Genomic DNA, 24,216 nt, shown 5'->3' on the forward strand with positions numbered 1-24,216 from the left:
AATGGTATACCCCTTCATCTTAGACTTCATAATTGTTGCCGTCTGATTCTAAGGAATGACATCAAATTTAAAGTGGTTCTCTAATGCCTTTAACCAATCCATCACATCCTTAAGGGTCATCTTACCCATGAAAACATAAATGTCTTCTCTTCTTTCATTTTTCCCAACTCTATCAAGGGAATCTATTAAATTCCTTTGGTCTACATGCATCTCCACTCTCTCCTACACAAGTTTCTCTTCCTCTTACCCTTCTTCTTCTTTAGAGGACACTTCATCTCTCTTCTCTTTTTATTCTAACTTATTGACCTTCCCTTCCAAGGCCTTATTCTTTCCCTCAACTTCTTGGATTCTCTTTGCAGTTTTTGCATTCATCCCTTTGTAGGAATTTTCCTACCCTTTCCTTCACCTTCAACTTCCTCTATTGACATCTATTTCTATAATTATATTCCCAATTACCACTATTGCTTTGGTACGACTATGATGTAAAGTGGAATTTAACCCACCAAATTGATGGAGAACCAATACTAAGTCACACATGTCAACAACCAAAACCCCTTGGTCTCATTGAGACTAGATCTTAATTTGTAACTTATTATCTCTCCTTAAGTTTCTTCAACTTCTTTAGGAATGAGGACACATCTGACTAGTGGATCTAATCTCTATACTCACAACCTTCTAATTCCTCTCCTCTTGATATGGCTTGTGAAAAAAAACCAACCCTTGAACCTAAGGAATAAACTAGGGTTCAATGGATCTTATGATTTCAATTTAGGATTCTCCCAAACTCCTAAAAAGTCCATTTTTCGCAAGCAAAAACCTATAATTTTAGGCCTAATGAACTAGACTTGTTTAGTAACCCTGCAAGAGAGTTTTTTCATCTTAGCTTTTATAATTTCCAAAGTAAATAAATAAAAATTACACTTTTTAGAACCCTTTTGGAAGACACACCAAAACTCTAAGTTTCAAATTCCAACTTCAATCCTACACCCCCAACACTGGTAGAGTTCTAAGACCTAATAGGCCTAATTAGGTCTAGTTTAAGAAGGAATTCATCAACCAAACTAATGCATGAAGCATACTTGGTTACCTCCAAAAATACCTAATCCAACACAAAATTTATCCTTTCACCGCATGGGTTGTATTGTGGAAAATTTTGCATCAATAAATGACCAAGAAGATGGGTCTTTATTGGCTTGGAGCTTGGTAGAAAAAATAAGAAAACAACTCAAATCACCTTTTCTTCTTGGAGTCTTAATGTAAAATATACCTACTTGATTTCACCCATGTGGTGAGAATCCAATGGTGGAAATACAAGCTAGGACTCCATCTTCTCCACACCCTTATTAAGTGAGGGTTTCAGAGCAACTTGCACAAAACAAAGGATACCTTTCACAAAACTTCACCAAAAACCAATTTCATATGAAGAAAAAATTATGTTTCTATATAAACATGTAATAAAATCATTCCATCTAATCACATTTTTATCATGCAATGCATAAAAGTGTGACAATTAATAGAAAAATAAAGATTATTGCTTTAATTTTTTTTGTAAAAAATCATTACCCCATTATTTGTGTTCACATAAACCACAAAGGTTATTTTTATCCATCCCCTAATGTCTCTAATTTTTTTGTTGTCTTAGTTGGGTATGTGCACCAAGTTGTGGTGCCAAAAAGGTGACAACCTTTTTTTTTTTTTTTTCAATTTTCAATAGCGCGTATGTGCTATGGCTTTGGTAACTTGAGCCATAGTGCATACACACTTTTAAAAAGGCAAAATATTATAAATGGGCTTCATACCCACGGCCCATTCATTTTAACTCTTTTGTTTAACCTCTCCTCACAACAGCGTGTATGCGAATTGGAGAAAATTAACCTTTTCACCACCTGCCTTGCCAATATGCCTCCTCATCCATGAAATATGAGATCACGAGCACACCATATGTGATCTAAATTTAATTTTGCATTGTTTGATATGTTTTTTATATTGTTTTGTAAGTTTTTTATATTGTATTATAGGGTTTTAACAATTTTTCTTTACATTTGTTTATTTATTTAGATTTCAATTATTTTTTATCAGGAAATGTCAATAATCAATCAACAAATCCCCAAGAAGCTCAAAACCCTCAAGAAAATCAAAACCAAAACCCTCCCCAAGAAGAACAACAAATTTTGTAGCCTGAACCAATTGCAAGACCTCTGCTTGGCACACAAAAAAATATAATAAATGAAATAGAAAGAGGCAAAATTGAATTAGAAGGACTCATTGGTTGGTTGAAAGAATCTGGACAAACCAATCCAATGAGGGCTCAATTGGCATCATCCCTCGAATCCATTAAGACCCAAATAGCTTTAGTTAGTGGTCAGTTAGATGTTTGGCGAGTTAAGAGGGATGAACAAAAAAGATTTTATGCAAATAAATTGTCATATCAAGATGTTAAAAAAAAAAAAAAACCAAAAGGTAGAATATGTGCATTATTTAGAAAACCTGGTGAACAAAATACTATTAGAGAAGGTACTAAATGGTTCCCCATCCATTGGTGCATACACGATGCTATTAGAAATATTTTTTGGGATACATGGTGGATGGTTTTTGATGCCCTTCCTTGCAACAATCATGAGGTCCCCCTGGATTTTTTAAAGAAATTGTATTGTGAGTTTGTCCTTGAGGAGATCCCCAATTATTTTGATATATTAGACTCCTATGGTAGAGGGGGGGGGGGGGGTCATCTTTTGAGAGGCCGGGGGCATGTCGTGACCCTAATGTAGTTAGGGCACATGTGGTCAAGCCACAGGGTGACCATGTGACTATTCCTTCAGTTGTGAAGGAACATGTAGAGCCCAGTGCTCTAGGAACCATTAATGCTTTGACGCAGACCCTCATCCATTGCATGAGTCCATTAGTTGAGGGGGAGCCTTCAATGCACTACAGTCACATGTGTACATCATGCAGATCCTTATTCACAATTGGCACTCATGTTGGAGATGGTGTGGATGATGGGCTCGCCACTGATCAGTTCCTGAATGACACATTTGGCATTGCCACATAGGTAATTACAATTATAATTTACTAATTTGATCACATTTCATATGTATAGTGAATGATTAATTAATTAGAATCTATTGACATTGTTCAAAATTTAGGGTCAGAGTGTTTGCGGGCCTAGTAGCTATCCCCCGGCCCCATTTTTTGCCTCATCCATAAGTCCAGAGGTATGTATCAATTTAATCATTTAAATTAATACATATATTTATTAAGTAATCATATTAAGGATTTGTGATGTCCCCAAAGTGGGCCCCTAACGGAAGGTGACGTAGGTCTGTCCGTGCAATTTGTCGCTACCACGTGTCTGGGGTCCTCGCCAGCGAGGCTATCCTGGGGTTGCCCCCTTAACGTGGGGAGGTGTTGTTTACTAATAGTCTGAGCTTTTGGTGCAACGGTTACTAACTTGGTATCGGATCCAAACACTAATACATTAGGGGTCAATTTGTGACGCCAATTTGCGACGACAGGAAAATGTTATGTGGTTTTGGCTTTTTTTTTTCAATTATAGCCCGACGACATCACAATTGCAAAAATAGGGAAATGTATGTGTCGCAATTACGACGTAGGCGAGCTATAATTGAAAAAAAAAACATTTGGCGGGTTTTCGGCATACATTAATATATGCCCACCATTGCAAACATTTCGTGTCACATACAAGCGTTAGTCAATTCATTTGCATCTACGAGTTATCATCCCGCATGCTACGAGTTAAAATAATCTAAGTTATCGTCCCGCACGCTACGAGTTCAATAATCCAAGTTCAAACCTCTGCAATTGAAAAGGGTTTGACTGCAATGCCTGTAATCCAAGACGCATGAGGGTGATAAACATGAAGCCCATCATAATCTCCTTCCTCTGCATTGTAATGAGCATCCCACAGGCTTAAACGTCCATTGTTGTCTCCACTCACCACTATAGCCCTTTCTCTGCAAGGAAAAAAATTGACACACGTGATCTCGCTTGGAGCGGTTTTAGATATATGCTTATAGTCTAGCGTTAGGTCCTCCAACTTAAACTTAGGCATATGGTATTTCATATCCACTGAAGAGGCAATATTTTTGAGACCTTTGAACTTGTCAATATCAAGATTTTAAGGCACCGACATTTTGCGCACTTTGAGGCTGCATTTTTTCAAGGCAGGGCACCGTTTGCAACCTACGTGGATGTTTTATCAAATGGAAGCAGCTGGTTGAAGGAAGGGTGATTAGCAGGAAGAAGGATCTCACTGCCAATGTCTGGTATGTACATGTAAATGTGATAAATTTGTTTATTATTTTTTTGTTTTTTGGATTACTGATTATACATACCTCTATTGATGAACACATTTATTCCACTAAATAGGAGTCAACATCTTAGGGTAAAGCTAATGTGCATATTTTATTACACAATGCAATTGTTCTTTATTAATTCTCAGCTACCGAAAAGTAGAAAATATTTTTCTTTAGAAATATAAATCATTTTAAACAACGTCCCCCTACTAACTATTGACAATTAAGTGCAAAATCACATATCAACATAATCAAAATTTCACACAAGCAAAGTTCAGTGAAATGAATGCCAGGATAAGCATCATTTAGGGCATCCAAAGCTCAACAATTAGAATAGTTAAAATGCATAAAGAACAAAATAATAATGTCACATATTGTTTAGGCGGGAAGGCCTTTGTATTTATAAATATAAACTTAAGATGACATAACCTACATACCTTGAGAAATTACCTAGAGCTATACAACAAAATTAGCCACTTAAGTGAACCTTATAAGTTAGTTTTTGTTACTTGGAATAATACACCAAAAAACACCTTGGGTGACCTTATAGAATGTAGCATTGACTCTCCATCTCCCCTATTAATGATAACTTCAGCAAGTCCAACAAGATCTCTAAAATCGAGAATTTTAACCTTAAACAACAAGCTGCCCAAAGCTATTATCTGGTAATGGCTTCTACAATATCAACTTCAACCATCCTATCCAGCTTGTACCATCAAATACTCTACTGATGAATCTCAATATGTCTGTTCATGGTGTTTAAAACCCAATCACCCTTGCTGTCAGAAAATAGTACCACTAATTACTTGGAGATTCATAACCCAATACTCACAATAATCTCGAATCAATGCAATTGTGGGTTTGTTCAAATTTGTGACAGGAAATATTGCAATATTCAAAAGAAATTGTTCTTTCACTAAAGAGAAGGCACAAGAAATGAAATTTACTCTGATACCATGATAATAATATGAATAAATTAATAATAAAAAATTATTAATCTGAAGGCCGATACTTATATTTCTATTGCTGCCTATTATATATTTTCTAAGTCAGCCCTCATACTAATATATATACAGACAGCCACTTAAAAGTCATACTTTATTAGTAACGACCATTCATACAAATGGTGATCATTCATAATGAAAATTAATTATAATTATGTTTATAAATTTATATATATGCATGTATGTATGTATGTATGTGATGCAGAGGAAGGGTGGTGAACTTCAAATGCACAAGAAGATTTATAAACTTGAGAGGTTTAGGCACTCTCGCCTACCCAATCCCTTAAGTGACTTGCAGGTTTCACTTCTTAAACTTATCTCCTAGATTTCCCTGTGATGTTTTGGACTCAATATATTCCAATCCTCTTGGATTTCAATACTTTTAGAGTTCTAAGTTAATACCAAACTCCCACACTTCACAATCTCCTTTAATCTATCCTAGAGACCTGATTGGTAGCCTAGTAGCCCAAAAACCTTTGTATGACTATTTTGGGCCAACACCAACATATTTCTATGGTAGATGCTCTATTTTAATATCATAAATTTACTAGATTAACAAAGGAACTATATGTAAGACACTTCCTAACACCTTCAACTCTTCGAAAATGCCTACTTATACTATCAAATGGTCAATTCCAAAAGGAATTAGCCCCAAGAATTCTGCAACACCTGAATCCCCAAATATGGACTCCGAACCCCTATTTTAGGGCCTCCTTGATCTCTTGTCTATACATACTCTTGTAACCAATTAAAGATGGGTTCACCATCTACTGGACATCACATAATATTCCCAATCACCACCTATCTCCTTTGCTTGGCAGATTAGCCACTGCTACACTTTGTCACACCTTTACAACACATGGTCAGACTGTTCTCAATAATGATCACCTCTGTCCCAATGAATTCTGCATATGCATGGTCAATATTATATAATACATGTTAAATTGATTCATTCCATGAATATCATGCCTACATATTCATGGAATGATCACCATTTCTCTTAAAACCCGACTGTGGTAAAAAAATGGTTAAAGAAAATTACTGTTATTTCAATAGGCGCAGTAGTGAATTCAAAACAATATGGAATTCATCAACTAGTAACTGCAATAGTTAAAGAAACTCTTGTCAAATCCTATGAACTCCAATGAATCAATAAAGACTTCCAAAAACCAAAGAATAGTAGAAATCTCAGAGTTTTTTTATTCACCAATGTTACAAACCCGCACACCAGTCTCATTCACTGTCGCATAACAGAGCCTCCACAAGATTAAATAAGTTAAGAAACTATCTCAACTAACTTGTCATTGAATTGAGAATAATTCATTAAACAAAGCACAACTAAACTCTAACTTCACTCCAATCCCAAACTAGCCGTTTATGTTTAAATAGTTGAATATTTAACTAACAAAAGGTTTTATTTGAATATTCACCCTTAATTTTAATGTCTTGGGATTACCTCCTACCCAACCTAGACTTATCAAACATTATTAAAAGCATTATTAAACATTACATCCCAATACTTAGTCCTTTGTGGACATGACCAACATTACACAATGAAGAGTAGCCCTTTAAGGACCTTGTAAATATGCCAATGTAGTGTACTACTTGAAGGTCATGATCGATGCTAGGTTCTTCCAACTGATCCTTGGACTCCACTTATACATTCCACACCTCTGATTTTCTTGGAGAGTTTTGAAGGTCTTCATGATCCTTAAGCCTGACTTGAGTGTTTGAGGTGCTCTTGCACTAGTATATTTATTATTTCCACATATATATTAAATATACAAATATATATTCAAACTCATATCCATTCCAAATAATAACCAATATAGTTCATATAGAATTCAAGATTAATTCTATATTAATCCATTACTGATCTGACTGAAACTATAACATTGACAGCAATATCATAGATTCATGAATTCAAATACAATTGGCCACAAACAATACAGGCTTATAGAACATACAGGTATATACCTATGCTCCATGGTATAATGGCCCGCCTAGGGCAAGACATGAAAAATAGCAAACTACATTTTTTCAACCCAAAAAAGATATAATACACTATACATTGAATGCCTTCAAAAGGCTGTGAAACAATGTGGGAGTTCAAGAAAATGGCATGTTTATTCAAGAAACCCTAGTTCTGGCAGTGAACAGGCCAGTAGGTTTGGAATGTTATTACACTGTGCCAAACTATTCACAAAGATCTACCAAAACATATAGAGCAAGGAATCAAAGCAAACTAACTAAGAATAACAAGAAATTGTGAATTTCAATTCATATTAAGGTAGTTTCTCGAATTGCAAGCCAAACTGTGACAAAATTGCAGTGTAAATGTTATTGCTTGCTATTAAGGTTTGAGAAAAACCTCAACCAATACATACACCAGGCCTTGGATGACCTTATATATCTCCATATGCCATGTTCCAACTATTGGAACTGACCCATAACCACCTTTGGAGATTTTGTAAAATCTTTCCCAAATGTTGAAGTTAAAATGACAACTTTACAACTTTTCAGCATCTTGACTCCTATCAACCTACCATCACCTCAAATCGATGTAGAATGCCTTCCTCAGCTACATGAACCATGTCTCCATCCTTTTCAAAAAATTATGCTAAAAGTGTTAGATGATACTCATCAATGGCAAGTTAAAGCAATGTAAAGTTCTTCTTTGCCTGCAACACATATAACATCAATGTAAACTTATCTTGAAACTTCTTCTTTTCCTGCAACACATATAACATCAATTATAAGTGCTTGCAAGGTATATACTTATGAATAAATATTACATCCTGATTTAAATGTATGAAAATAATTTTCATTCCTTTTAAGCTTCATTCATCTCGAGGTGCAATTGACAAACTCAAGAATAGTGGCTTTTGTTCTTCAGGATACCGTTAGGGGAAGAGTATGTGAATGCCCCCTCATGTCTGGAATCCAGTTTAGAGGAGATGGCTATTTACACTGCTAAGGTTTGTTGAATCTAATTCTGAATAACATTGCTTGCTATTGTATCATGATAGAAATGAAAGCAAATGATTTAAGAGTTAAAAGAACAAAATGGATTTTTTGAAAAGGCTTTAGAAACTTTCAAGTAAATACTATTGCTAATGATTTATTGCTGCTCTATTTTGGTATTTGATGATTGTCCATGCTTAAACATTTAATGTCATTATGGTTATATGAATGGATTCTTTGCCTTAGAACACTATCATCTTCAAAATCCCATATGAAATCTATATGACCATATCATTTCTTCAATATGCCCTATGGATGTCCCTATCTAACTTTATATCTTTTAATTGCATATAATAACTAATTTATGTGCTTTTTCATGACTATGTTTGACTCATATAATTGTGATCTCTCTAGCACTATGTTGTCATTTAATATTTCTTGCTAAAGCTTGTAAATTTTGTTCCTTTTGCCATGTCATGTAATATGTCTTGCCTTGTAGCTTATATGTTTTGAAATTTTTGTTAGGCCTTGTAGCTTGTATGATTTGATTGCTGGAGAGCTTCTACAACTAAGCAAGAAGGTCGTTGCACGAGTTATAGCCATGCGTTCGGGTATGAAAATTGTATATTTTTTAATCTAATGTCTATTTTAACTAGACTTGTAGCTTATATGTTTTGAAATTGTTGTTAGGCCTTGTAGCTTGTATAATTTGATTGCTGGAGAGCTTCTATAGCTAAGCAAGAAGGCTATTGCACGAGTTATAGCTGCACGCTCGGGTATGAAAATTGTTTTTTTTAAATTCTAATGTATATTTTAACTAGACTTTTAGCTTATATGTTTTGAAATTTCTTTTAGTGGCTTAATGTTGTAAGGTCTCTTGAAATAAGACCTTCAGGCGGTTGGTCAAAGTTTTACAAATAATCTTAGGAATAAAGTCAAAGAAAGTATTTTTAAAATATTAAAGTATTTAGCTAGGTCTAAGAAGATTTGTATACTTTCGACAGTTTTGCTTAGTTTTTGGAAGTTGCAGTAGACTGAAGTTTCCATAGCCCAATTTTTACTTCCTGCAAAGAACGATCATGTCAGATAATATAAGTGAAGAACAAAACAGGGAGACAATCGCTAGATTGTGGTCTAACTTGAAAAGAAAAGGTGATGGAAAATGTTATTGTCCTTGCAATATTTGTAAGGGCTTAAACCGTAGAAGACTGCTAATCAAAACAGTTAAGAGACATTGTAGGGAGAATGGTCACATTGAAGGGGGGCATGACTATCATCCACTGGTAAGTCGTTCATTATATCATTTTAACAATTTATATACATATGAAATCACTTGATGATGAGTTGATGATCATGGTTTATTTATGTTAATCAATTTTATATAGGTTGATCTTCCCAGGGAAGTACATGATATGAACCACAACAATCTGAAGAATATGGTTTTTGAAGTGGAGGAACATGGAGGTGCCAATATCCAAGGTGAAGATAATGATCCCATGGAAGATGACGATCATGCGCCAAAAAACACAATTGAAGAGGATGGTATAAATACATTGATCCATGACACATCTAGTCCAAGCGTATCTGATCATGATGATGATGATAGCCTCGATGTACCTCTACTTCAGAAGGCATACGAGTCCCTATACAAAGACTCCCAAACAACTCTTCTCTCTGCTGTATTGTTGTTGTTGAACTTGAAGGTTATGAATGGTTTATCCAACATAACAATGTCACGTATGTTAAGGTATGTCATATATGTCTTTATAGTTAAAAAAGGGTGAATAATGTACCACTAATATTGTTTATATTAATAACTTATATTTTTTGTTGTAGATTGATAGGCGAGTTTCTGTTACCATCATCAAATATTCTACCTTGCTCATATCGAGAATTAACTACTATTATGAAAGATATTGGAATGGAGTATGAAGCAATACATGCTTGTCCCAATGATCATATTATATATTATAAAGAACATGAATTTGCAACACAATGCCCTGTATGTCATACGAGTAGATATCAAACAGATCGACTAACAAAAAAGGTGCCTCAAAAGGTTCTTCATTACATCCCCATTATTCCACGGATGCGACAATTATTCAGGTGTAGTAGCTTGGCTCAATTTATGGATTATCATGCACGTAATAGAAGTGAAGATGACATTATTCGAATCCCTACGGATGGTTTAACATTTATGCACATAGAGGAAAAGTGGCAACACTTCAAAGAAGAACCTCGTAATCTCAAGCTTTCATTGGCAGCAGACGGTGTCAATCCATTTGGAGAGATGAGATCTATTTACTCGGTGTGGCCTGTTTTTGTTATCAACAATAGCATTCCTTTGTGGATGTCAATAAAGAGGGAGCACATTATGTTGGCAATGATTGTTCCAGGTATCTTATCATTTGATAGTTATTAATTTACACGTACTTACAAATCTTGCAGTAAAATGGTCACAATAACTATGTAATGTTACTGTTCATTCAAGTAGGTAAATATCAAGTAAAAGATATGAATGTATATATTGAGCCTCTTATCGACGAGTTGGTGGAGTTATGGAACGGTGTCACTATGTATGACATGTCTAGACCAATACGACAAAGACAATTTCAATTCCATGCAATACTTGCATGGACAATACATGATGCCCCAGGGCTAACACATTTTTGTGGTATGTTATAGTGAATTCAAGTTGCACACAATAATTCTAATTATAAAAATCAACATATTTAATAATCCAATTACATCATTATCTTGTAGGTCTTCAAAGGGAAAATTTGCATGTCCAGTTTGTGGTCCAAAGATGAAATCTCGTCATTCAAAAAGTTTAGGAAAGTAGGTGTTTGATGAGTGTAGACACTTCCTCCATAGGAATCATAAGTACGAAGTACGAAAAAACATCTTTTCAATGGGAAAGAAGAGACTACATCAAAGCCATGAAGAATGACACCTCGTCTATGGAAGTTGGAATATAATAGAATTAATCATCGAGGTAATGCCGTTCCACCTAATGGTTTATGTTTGTAATTTATATATTTCTATTGTGATTTTTGTTGACTAATTGTGTAATTGATGATCGTGAAGGTCGTCAAGGCAATACTGACAACCTTCCAAAGGGACTAAAAATTTATCCCAGACAATTTAGTAGGTTGCCCTACTACGAGCACTTACAAATTGTGCATTTGTTTGGTACTATGCATATTGGAAAGAATATAATAGAGACATTGTGGAAAATATTGGATGGAAGGCGTGACAAAGAAAAAATTGTCAAAATTTGTAATGACATACATGAATCCAATCATGCATTGAAAAATTTCATTCACTCAAATAGCAATAGAGATCAGATTAATATAAGTGCCCTTCCATGGTTATTAACGGAGCAGCAAAGTGATGCCATAAAAGAAGTCATACGAAAAATTTGATTTCCCACAGGATTTGCTGCGAACATAAACAATCTCATATAAAAAAAAAGTGAATTTGGGCCAGGGCTCAAAACGCATGATTGGCATACTTTCGTCAAGGTAAGTTATGTTCTTCTATATTTACAATATATTCATAAACTACGTGAATTGTTCGTTATGTTATGTTAGAAAACAATGAAATGATTGGTTTATAATTACTGCAGTACGTGCTTCCTCTATCTCTCCCAGAGCACTTCAACAATAACATCAAACAAGTGATATACGATCTTGGAAAATATATGAGGTAAGCAGTAATATCTGTTCAATTTGTTGTATATATTTATTATATTCGTGATTTTTTTTTCTTGCTATGTAATCTATTGTATATTATTTTGTAAAGTCTCATATCTATATATTTTTTGTGACTTGAATCTCTTAATGTAGGTGGTTGTCATCTAAAGAAATCCATAAAGAAGATATAAACTATTGGAAGAGAAGAATTCCTCATTTACTGTGTGAAATGCAAAAGTGTCTACCTCCAACTTTTTTCAATGCACAGGAACACTACCTCATACACCTAGTTGAGGAGATTGAATTGTGTGGACCTGTACACACTAGGTCAATGTGGATGGTTGAGAGGCATTTGAAATCTTTGAAGGCTTTGGTTCGACAAAGAGCACATCTTGAGGGTTCTATGGTAGAGGGATATATGGTATACCAGACTATGGTGTACATTACTGAATATCTTCCTAAGTTTGCATCAAATATCCATGTAGATCGCATTTGGGATCTCGAGCCTTTTAAAAAATTAGAAGGGGAGTACTTGATGGGGAAAGGTACATTGAGGAAAGTGAGAGGTAATAAATTATAAGATGTTATTGTAATAAATTATTTCTTAATCTTCAAAATAAATTGGTTGTAAGTTGTCTATTTTTTTTTGTACAGGTGCTCGAGAGTGGGATGCACTACATTTATATATTGCAAACAATATTGATTGGATGACGGTATGGATTGAACGATGTCAACATTCTGGTCGCACATTAACATGGGAAGGTGTATCTTCATTGGTTAAAGAAGCTCATCATAATGGAGATTCCAATGTTACGCAAAGGGAAATAGATTTAGCACTTGGTTCAAGAGATTTCCAAGTACGTACAAATTTATTAATCACTCGTATGTTTATCAACTCACGATACAATAATTTTGATATGTTTCACATATTATTGCAGGTTAAACACCACAAGGCTATGTTCTATAATGGTCAAAAATTTTGCCTCAAAGTGTTGGTTGACACAAAGAAAACTTGTGATTCGGGAATAACTGCAGTCTTTCAAGTGACTAATATTTCATCTAGAAACGACTTACATCCTCAAGAGTCTAAAAATTGATACTATGGCATTTTGGATGCGATAATTGAGTGTGACTTTAGTTCCTTCAAATTAGTACTCTTCATTGTCAAATGGTACAGGCTACGACTTAATCCAAATGATCTTGATAGAATTGTTATTGAACATGATAATGGATTTACAATGGTTAATACAAGGTCGTTTGAGCCAGTTGGGGATGAGCCTTATGTTCTTCCAAGCCAATGTGAGTAGGTATTTTACTCAGAGGTTCCACATAAACCAGGTTGGTCATTTGTTGTTAGACATGAACCGAGAGGAAGGCCAATAAAGTATAATGCGATGGAAGAAGAAGATACCGAAGAAGTAGAAGATGATGTAGATGGTGATCACAATCGACAGTTATTGGATGATGTTCTTGACACAAATTTTCATGAAGAAGAAGAAGAAGATGATGACGATGATGCTGCTACTGATGATGATGATGAAGATGATGTTGATGTTGATGATGATGTTGATTATGACGACGACGATGACAACGACGACAACGATGATGGTGAGGAGGATGATGATGACAAGGATGACGATGATGACGAGGATGATGATGATGATGATGATGATGATGATGATGATGATGACGATGAGGATGATGATGATGGAATTTAGAGGTATGCCATCAATCCTTAATCTATTTAATATTCATTTCTTGATAGAAATATATTTGTCTTATATATATGGTTACATAGTTTATTCATTATCTATTTAAAAGCTACAAGTTTCAACTACAAATAGACTACTACTAATCTAAATTAACTATTAATCTAAATTAATTAAATAAAACTATTTAAAACACATATTGATGCATGAATGTATTGAGCCTTATTTTCTTTCAGGTCAAAAGCATTTGTAAGTGTTTAGTTTAGAAAAGGGAATTCATTAAATATCTATCAAAGGGAGTTGTGCCTAGAATATAATTCATAGGGAAAACATAATATAAGTGCTTACCCAATTTGTTGGTTAATAATTCAAGTATCTCTAACATTTCATTTTAGAATAGGAATAACATTGTATCAGTATGTTGATTTACAGACTAAAACTAGAAAACTTATTTCAGTACATGTATTTGGATCTATGGGATTTACACAGTAAGTAAAAAGAAACCAGTAATCCATTTTAAAATTATTATAATGGGTTTTGGAAGAAATTACAGTTATCTTAATTAATATAAAATATCTAACTGAATTTCAAAATGTTATGCAAGTGGCTTTAGTCTAGGTGTTTCCTCCACCTCCACACACATCAAACAACTTCAAATACCATGTCCCCAAGGTGACTAAGCCCTCAACTCATCAGCTGATACAAAAACCCAGTTTTAGCCCTTCACTAGGCCTACTTCCCTAGTAGGCTTATAATGTGAGCCTGATTTAAGTGTTTTATTGTGTACCTTTTAATGTTTTTAATTTTTATGTTATGCTAATGATGGATGTGATTATTATTATATGTGATTATGCTCACGATAATTGAATTACATTTGTAGGAAATTGAACCCCTTTCAGGAGCATCCCGCATAGTCTCATGGATCGACAGGTATAAGTCAATACTCCTTATAGACAGTCTATTTAATACACTTATCAATAGCAAGATTGATGTCTTCTAAGATCTCTCCCATTTGCAAGTACCAGCGAATAGGTATTTGCCAGAAGTGTCTTCCTCGAGTGAGGGAAATATAGGAATAGAAGAGGAAAGTGAGACATGCAGTTTATCTAGAACAGGGAGATTAACTAGAGGTCAAAGGACTAGAAGGAAATTCAATAAATGCATGAAATTTTTCCTTGCTCAAGGGGGGTCATGTTCTTATGATGATGAGACAGAAGGCGACATCGAGGTGCCCTTGAGGTACCAACATCTACAGAAACATTGGGTACCCAAGGAACTTCCTCCAATAAACACTAATTTTTGTGTTAACGAGAGGATATATCGCATAGCACCATCATCACTACATGGTTTGGGCCTATTTTCTATGGATAGCATAAAGGTGTCTTACAAAAAAGTTTCTGAATTGATGGAGTATGTTGGACCATGTTACGATTACAAAAGTTGGATGCATATTGTTAAATATAAAAAAAGTATGCATAGGTATGCCCTCTCAGCAAATTATATACAACAGCAAGACAATAATCAAAGTAAAAGTGTGGCTATATACATTGATGGAAGGCCAAAAGCAACAGGGAATATTGCGGGTTTTATAAATAGTACACGACCTGGGTCAACTATAAAGCAACCCAATTGTATATTTGAGGCACGCGAGGGAAATCGTGTATTCATCTGTGCGATAAAATCAATACGTGCAGGGGAAGAGCTTCTTATTGATTACAATTTGAATTGCATAGATACAAACGAGGCTACTATCATGGGGGTGGTACATACTATTAAACCAACTTCTAATCAATGACTCCAACATACTATTTAGTCAATAAATTTTTGGCTAACATTTTTATACTTCATCTTTGACACAGGGGCACAATATGGAGCAACTGCCCAGAGGGGATGCTGATGATGCTCCCGGCTCATCTACACATGAGCAGGTAAAACTCATTTGTAATTGTGCAAACTAGATAGAAGCAAAATGTTATTTTTTTAATGTTGTTTTCTTTATTGTTTTGGAGTAATTTTGATAATACTAATACTAATACTATTGTTGTCACAGAGGGCTAGTGGTCGGAGGGAGGGAAAGGAACTTGCAGTCCCTCAGCAGGCCCCCCTTGAGGAGGACCCTTTCGATATCGATTTAGCAGAGACCGATGACCCGATCGGTTCGATTAAAATTAATTTAAAGAAAATTAGCAAAGAAATTCTACGTTTGGCAACCATAAAGCCTATGACTCAACAAATAAAAGATAGGGCATCTGAATTGTTGCACACCTTTGAGTCCTTAAAAGTAAGTATTAATGAAATTTTTAATTATAACAAGAGTTCAATAATGGTTTTTATGTTATGCTCTTTTATGGCATTAATTAAAATATGGATGCGTTGTCTTTACAGAGTTTTTTGCTTGATTTTGAGTCTCGTTCCCATGATGAGGGTGCTGCAGGTGGTTCAGGTAGATCACATGTTCCATTCCCCACTTCTGTTTTCCACTGAAAATAAATAGGAATGATCATAATCATTGACAATACATGCTCGAACAATCCTTTTTTTTAATGCTCTAACAATCTTGTCCATGCTAGTCCACGCGTTCTATATTTATGCATGCTCTAACAATTTTATTCTTCAGCTTCACATCAATTGAATCCTACGATGATGCCACCTCCATCCAGGACAACCACAAATCTCTTTTTGACTGCTGAGTCAGCAACACGCAGCTTACATGCATCGACTGTTGCACCATCTACTGGTACGCAAATCCCTCTTTTTCTCTCTTATGACAGCAACAAACAGTTTCTTTTTTACAACTTTATAACATCAATTATCATTTGTTCTTTTATACTTCGATCATGACAAAGACTTATGAAACTTATGAAACTTTTTGCAATAGGACCTGCAACATCATTTCCTGGATGTTCCTATGTTCCTAGTACGGGAACGGTGAAGGATGTCACATTGATCGTCAATGACGATGAAGGCATTCCATTAAAAGTAGCCAAAGTTCCAGGTACTTTAAAGTTATTATTATTCTATAGTGATATAATAGTAATTTAGTTTTTGATCACTATTCATCGACTAATGATCCCATGATTGTTTTGTAGGGACTGATCTTTTTTGGAGAAAACTTGGTGATGAGTGTTTGTAAATATTTGGGCCCACCATGTGTACCTGGTGGAACATCATATCCTAACTAAAACCCCAAACCACTATTTTGATTTCATATCATTGCTATAATAGTTTTCCTTTTCGTCCATTTCTTGAACTATATTAAAGGTAGCTTCACTTCATTTATGAATCTAACATGTTTTTTTTTACTTAAAAGGTGGAATCACCAACGCAAACCATTGAAGGATGATCTTATAGAGAGCATGACCCAACTCTTTGGACCTCATACATTCGAGAGAAACAAGCTCCTTGAAAAAGCTGGTTTATGTTTGAAGTATATTAGGGACCAGTACAAAAAAAATTTATGGGATAACCCCAGGTTCGAGCGTCCGCCCTATGTTCATAAGGCTGAGTGGCAGGCTCTGATTTTGGATGGAAAGTATAAAGCTGACAAGAAAAATAATATTACACCAGTGGAGAGTACAACAAGGTATGTGATACTGTTGAGAATCTAATTATGTACTAATTAACCTCCATATTTATACTATCTAACATATTTCAAAATTTTCATAGATTGCCTGACACATCAAAGGCAACAAAGGCAAGACTAGAAAAGCATGGGACACACAAGCTCGGCTCTGGTGGTTTTTCGAAACTTCAAGCAAGAGTTGTAAGTATTAGTAAATGAAAAATTGTATCAAATTTTTTATATAATGTGAAGGGAAATGCTAGGACTCCCTTATTTAGCTTGTCAATTATAAATAGGTCAATAGAATATAATAACAGTAGTGGATTTTCATATTCAATATAAACAATTCAACAATTGAAGTCAAGACTCTGCAATCTAGATTAGTGAAGAAAACTTGTGATTCACTAATATGACATTATTTAAAATCTCACCCTTGACTGAATTTTCCTCCAATAGTTGAGAATAAAGGCAGTGATTGAAAGAATGAGGGAATGCAGCAGCACTTGCAGCCATTTTTATTTCCAAAGAGCTGAACTAACTCTTACCCAACTTAAGAATTTGGAGAAAATATGTTGGTACAAGCAACGCATACAAACATGCAACATTTATATAGTAGATTGCTCCGTCAAAACTGCTCGATTTTTCTCCTATTATATTGTGATGGATATAGATGATTTGCTATTGATATTATAACTACCCTCCATTGGTTGATGAAACAATGCAAGTAAAATTCACCATAACACGTAAAAATGCAGGGCTCAGAGTTCAAGAGATGCCTCACAGAAGACGATAAGAGAATTGGCTTCCAACAAGGCTATAGAGCCGTGGCTGAATGGCTACAAGCTAAAATTAGTGTGGAAGGTTCTAATACTGATGCATCTCATCCATAGGTAAATAAGCTAAATGAAATTTATTTCAAATTTAATACTTTACCAATTAGTCTATTTGATGTTAAGTTCCAATATAAAGTGAGTATATCTGTTTTAAGCAAGCAATGATAACAATGCGTAGGATGTTGGAATGCAGCCTGACAATCCTTCTACACAATCTGTGGATGTTGAAGGTTCGCATGATGTGCATACCAGTGGTGGAGTTATACATTTGCTATTAAATTTTTTATATGTAATTGCAATTGGTGTTTGGATTAACGTAACATTTTGTATAGCAGTTGTAGAGGATCGAGGGGTTGATGTTCATGACCGTGTTGACGTTGAGTCCAGAAAAAATGATGTGGTCAGATCAAGTAAAGAGACACAGTTATGTTATTTAAAATAATTAAATACTTGTAACAATTATAATAAATTATTTTTAATTTAACTCTTTTATTTGTTATTGCAGAGGACCCCCCTTTGCAACAGCATAGGAATTTGAGATCATCAAGAACAGAGAACAGAACAACTGATGAGGGGGGAATTGATGATGACACTGATGCTCCTCTTAGAGCTTACATAGAAAAAAGAAATAGAAAGAAAAAAAAGAAATGATTGTCACTACATACCTTAATTGATAATGACTGTATTTTATGTCTCAATGAATTTAATTATGTGCTAATGAATGTTCATGAATTATGTGTTAATGCAGAATATTGATGAATGTTGCATGTTAACGAATCTAATGTGTTAATGAATGTTATCATGTGATATTTATTGAATTTTATCATGTGATATTGATTGAATGTTACATTTTATTAATGGTTGAAAGAATGAATGAATGTTAGATGTTAACAGGGAATGTAGAGTGATGTTAGGGGGAGGGGGGTGGGGCCAAATGAGCTTCCACCTTCACGTGGTTGGCCCTATTTAGTAGAGAATATTAAACTATTCTCGAAACAAAGTGAAGCTCAATAAGATGTAAGTGAAGCTCAAATTGGCACAAATAGGGATTCTATATGATGTAAGGGGTCATTTGAAGTCCTAGGGTGTCCTAGGAAGAGTTATGGGTGGATGGTAGTGTTTACATGATGTAATAGGCTATTAAAGCCCCTAAATGATGTAAAATGCACTCAAAGTGCAAGATCCGTTATTTCTCGCTCCTTCCCCAATATCAAATGCTTTAATTTTGATCTCCTTGAAGTCATCTCGGAGGCTCCCAATTACACTGATACATGGATGCAAGAACACTGGAAACAACCTCATGTGTTAATAGGATATGGCATAAAGCTGCACAAGATGACAAGTTGTTTTGCTCTTGGTGGATTTTAGAAACTATATTATCTTTCCCTTTGGCCTATGCTTAATCCATCTGCTTCTTCTTCTTCTTCGCCATGTCCATTGCCTTCTCAAGCCTTGTCTCCCTTCTTACCAAAGCCTGGTCTGAATAAAAAGCACAGTGCAAAGACTCAATCTTGGGGTAAGGATGAGATTCATCTTTCTCTTTCTCTTTTCTCTATCCATTGCTATGAGAAAATGAGTAGTCCTCCTATGCAAAACGTGTCCTCTGCCCAATTTCAATCTTCCAAGCATCCCATATTTGAAGATGCAAGCAGGCCCAAATAGGTATAAATCCATCTAGCCCCACAATAGATATTGCTGGTATTTCAATTTTGTGTGTATTAAATTTTCGTGAAGACCAAAGTTTGTATCTTTTCATTCCTAATTTGATCATGGACTTGTAAGTAAACATCAGAACCAGAAAGACCTTATAGTTTTCATGTTAGATGTAAATATATAGCTAGTTTGATGCCCATACGTCTTACACTGCCTAGTCAGAAGGAGCACTCCTGCAGCCTTGAAACCCTTCTAGGTGGCTGATAAGAAGGTAAAATTTCTAGATTTGATTTGTTTAGAGTGTTTTGTGATTGGTCATAGGTATTGATGCATCAATGGCAACAACTTATGAGAAGAAATTAGGTATTGATGCACATAAAATTATTTTTGTGCAGTCTATTCGTGCATTTTTTGTTGCATCAATGGCAACAGTTTATGAGAAGAAATGGCCACTTTACCTGAGTACTAAAAACACAATTTTAAAAAAATATGATGGAAGGTATGTTTTCAAATCAATACAAGGATTGATGATCTTATTTTTACCTTTTTCTCTAACACACCTTACTTCCCATGTTATCATTCTTTATGATTCTCTAGCTTAAGGATCCTCATATTCTCGAAGATTCTTCTTATATATGACTTAAATTGGTAGGTTTAAAGATATCTTCCAGGAGGTATATGAGGCCAGTTGGAAAGATAAATATGATGCAGCAGGAATCTGGTTGGTTTTTTTTCTTGGCACAATAATATGAAGATTGCAATGTTGATTATCTTGATTCTGTCGGGCACACAATAAATTCTTTCAATGATTGATTCATGAATAGGTATGAGCATAGGCTTATTGATGACATGGTAGCCTATGATTTGAAGAGTGATGGTGCCTATGTTTGGGCGTGCAAAAATTATGATGGCGATGTGCAGAGTGATTTCCTTGAATAGGGTTAGTGGTGCAAAATACTATGTTTCATTGAATCTGGCTTTGAACTGATCATTATATCTAATCTTACATATATCTATTGTTTTTGTAAGGAAGGAAACATGAATTGAGATTTTTTCGGGGAAGATATTGGCTGGCTCCACAATCATGATTAATTAGGTATAATCAGTGATTTTGCAAATTATTGCTTCTCTGGTTTAAATCTGTCACTTCTTTCACAGAGATAATATAACAATTTATCAATTATATTGCTTATTCAACAATTACAGTACTAACAGATTTGAAAACACCAAGCAATAACAGTATATGCATTAACTTTTTTGAACATATAGTTGAATATTCTATGGAAGGCTTGTACTACCATGTTTCATTGCAAGGTTATGCATATTTTTGTTCTCAATAAGATATCACAGATAGACTTGAGACTTGATACATATTCCAAATTGAAATAAGTCACCATCTTTTCTTGAAGTAACCAAATTGCGTAAATATGTTACCTTGGATATTTTAGTCTTACAATTTATGTATAGATTATTTTATAGTATGATTAAGTATTGTTAACTACGTATATTTACTATTTAGTTGTATAGGATACTTAATGAAATAAATTAATGTAACTTTTTTTTTTTTTTTTTTTTTGTATGGAGTTACCCAGCCCCAAAAAACATTGCTGTATTGGTATGTTGTATGCAACTACCCATTCCCAATTATGATTCCAATTTGGCAACTTAGGAGTTGTGAGAGCAGTTCAAATCACTCACTGGGGAAGATGGTTCATAATCATTTCCCCACTTGCTTCCTTGTATTTTCATAATTGGAACATAGGCATCTCTCTCTAATTAATGCTTACCTCTGATTTATTAACCGTATTCTTACTATGGATATAACATAATTAAATTTAAATATCTTGATATCTGGATCATCAATCCAAGCATGGCTGTAGAGAATCGTAGCTGTGTAGACACCAAATTTGAACAATCCACTTACAATTGAGAAATAGATTATTGGTAGTGTCCTCATCTACTTGACAGATTGAGCATGCAAAAGCTTGGTAGGTGCCTCAAACCTAGCCCTAGTTTCATTGCCAACCATAAATTTGGTGTATACACGAAAGCTGTTTTGATCTTGTGAGCATTGAATATTAGGATCTCCATTTGACTTCTCGTTATTAATGCCTTGACTCACTACTGCTGGATAAACAACCTAGTTGAAGTCCAGTGCAAAGAGGTTGCTGGCTACCAAAGATTTGATAAGTGTTACGAAAATATTCACTGTAACAATCTCCTTCTAAATTGAACTCCCAATGAATATTAATCTGGAATTCTTTTGGCACCATCTTTTTTATTTGTTTTTTAATATTCTAAATTCCTACTCTAGCCTCATTGCTCTATTTTTGTTTTTATTCTATTTAATTATATATGTAATATTACAATGTGAAATTCAATGTTCAGATGTTTGTGGATGAAGTAATGGAACTTGTGGAGCTCACTTCTTTGAGAGGTGCCTTGGTTGGGCTTCCTAGACTGAATGGCCTATCTATTGAATAGCGTAAGCAGTTAACAATAGCAGTAGAGCTTGTGGCTAATCCTTCAATTATATTCATGGATGAGCCAACTTCAGGCTTGGATGCTTGGGCAGCAGCTATAATTATGAGAACAGTAAGAAATATAGTTGATACGGGGAGAACTATTGTTTGCACAATCCATCAGCCTAGTATTGATATCTTCAAGGTATTTGACGAGGTAAAGATTTGGTTTTCTTAAAATAGCTTTGTGAAGCATTTGAAATCGGCATCTTCTTAAAGCTAAATGAAATATGTTGCAGCTATTCTTAATGAAGCGAGGAGGTCAGCTTATCTATGCAGGTCCACTTGGTCACAATTCTAACAAACTTATAGAATATTTTTTGGTAAGGTGCCATCCACTATGGTTTTATTCTGTTGAGAGATTTAGATCTGAATCTGGTACCTTTTGATGAGCAGTTTGAATTTTTGAGTTGTAAGTAGTCATAGTTTATTGTACTAGAACCAATAGGAAGTTGATTTTATATACAAGGAATTGGTCGTGCCGGATAGTGTTGACCACTAAGCTTTTAGCAAACATTCTCAATACGTTGAGCTTAAGAGTCAAGCACTAGCTGCAATCATCATATATGTTTCAGCTAATTGAAAATGATTCATGTAGGCCATTGAGGGGGTTCCACAGATCAAGGAAGGTTATAATCCAGCTACGTGGATGCTGGAAGTAACTTCTATGTCAGAAGAGCACCATCTAGGTGTCAACTTTAGTGAAATCTATAAATCATCAAAATTGTATAGGTGAGTGAGTTTGCCTTATTGATCTCTTCATCCTGTTCCAATGGATTTTACATTTTATTTTCTATCTTGTACATTTTCCTATCATAGGCAAAACATGGCACTGGTAGATAGTTTGAGCAAGCCAGTTCTAGGCTAAAGAGAGCTTCATTTTGAGACAAAGTACTCTCAGCCCTTTCTAGCATAATGCATGGCTTGCCTATGGAAGCAGCACTGGTCCTACTGGATAAACCCTCAATAAAGGCATCCAAATATCAATTGAAGGACAACTTAAAGCACGATTTTTTTTTTTGTTTTAATCCTTCAACCGTCGCAATTACGATGGCGTTGCCATCGCACCTACAGTAACCCCAACGCAATTGGAGGGGTTGGTGTCGCAATTGCGATGGAAAATACCAGAATTGTGACGTGGTTGCCGTCACACCTACCCTCCAATTGCGATGAGGTTGCTGTAGGTGTGACAGAAACCCCATCACAATTGCAACAGAAAACACAAGAATTGCGACGAGGATGACGGGACAACAAGGTGGCTGCATAGCGATGGATAGGCGTCGTAATTGCAACGGAAAGGGGTAGACGTCATAAATTGCAACTAAATAACTACGACGTCTATGTCTGTCGCAGTGGCGACACATTGCTGTCATAATTGTGACACATAGCCATCGTAATTGCGACACATAGCCGTCGTAAATTGATGCCAAATCTATTAGTGAAAGGTCTCAAGGTTGAGACCTGCGGAGCGTGGTGGGCTGTGATGTCCCTAGAGTGGGCCCCTAACAAAAGGTGACGTAGGTTTGTCTGTGCGGTTTGTCACTACCACGTGTGTGGGGTCCTCGCTAGTGAGGCTGTCCTAGGGTTGCCCCCTTAACACGGGGAGGTGCTGTTTACTAATAGGCTGGGCTTTTGGTGCAACGATTACTAATTTTGTAATGACCTGTACTAGTAGGCCACTAAACAAACCCTAAATTTAATACACTACTAAAATATATTGCTAAAATAAAAGAAATAACAATGCCAATGTATTCATTCAATGAAAATCAAATGTTTTTACAAATGATATGGCAAATTTCAGCACCAAAACATTATGACATAGCACATTACAGAGAAACCCTAACTGGCTGTACACAATTGATAACTTTTGTAACTACAGATTGAAAAGAAGAACCTGGATTGATCAAATACTGGAGACTGAATGCTGAAGATGATATGATGAAAGTGCAACTCCAATTGAA

At 35.2% G+C, this 24,216-nt stretch overlaps 2 pseudogenes across 1 annotated transcript; both read left to right on the forward strand.

Annotated features, from left to right (window-relative positions):
* Positions 1–20,068: 20,068 nt before the first annotated feature.
* On the forward strand, positions 20,069–20,672 carry LOC149535219 (cytosolic isocitrate dehydrogenase [NADP] pseudogene; annotated as a pseudogene). Its single transcript, XR_016357585.1, has 3 exons — positions 20,069–20,232; positions 20,386–20,454; positions 20,558–20,672. The product of XR_016357585.1 is annotated as a cytosolic isocitrate dehydrogenase [NADP] pseudogene (transcript).
* Positions 20,673–22,121: 1,449 nt separating this feature from the next.
* LOC149535220 (ABC transporter G family member 39-like) lies at positions 22,122–23,225 on the forward strand (annotated as a pseudogene).
* Positions 23,226–24,216: the final 991 nt, after the last annotated feature.

This window comes from Cupressus sempervirens, chromosome 10 (genome assembly GCF_028749045.1).
Source record: "Cupressus sempervirens isolate cs-2001-9-10 chromosome 10, ASM2874904v1, whole genome shotgun sequence".
Classification (NCBI taxonomy): domain Eukaryota; kingdom Viridiplantae; phylum Streptophyta; class Pinopsida; order Cupressales; family Cupressaceae; genus Cupressus; species Cupressus sempervirens.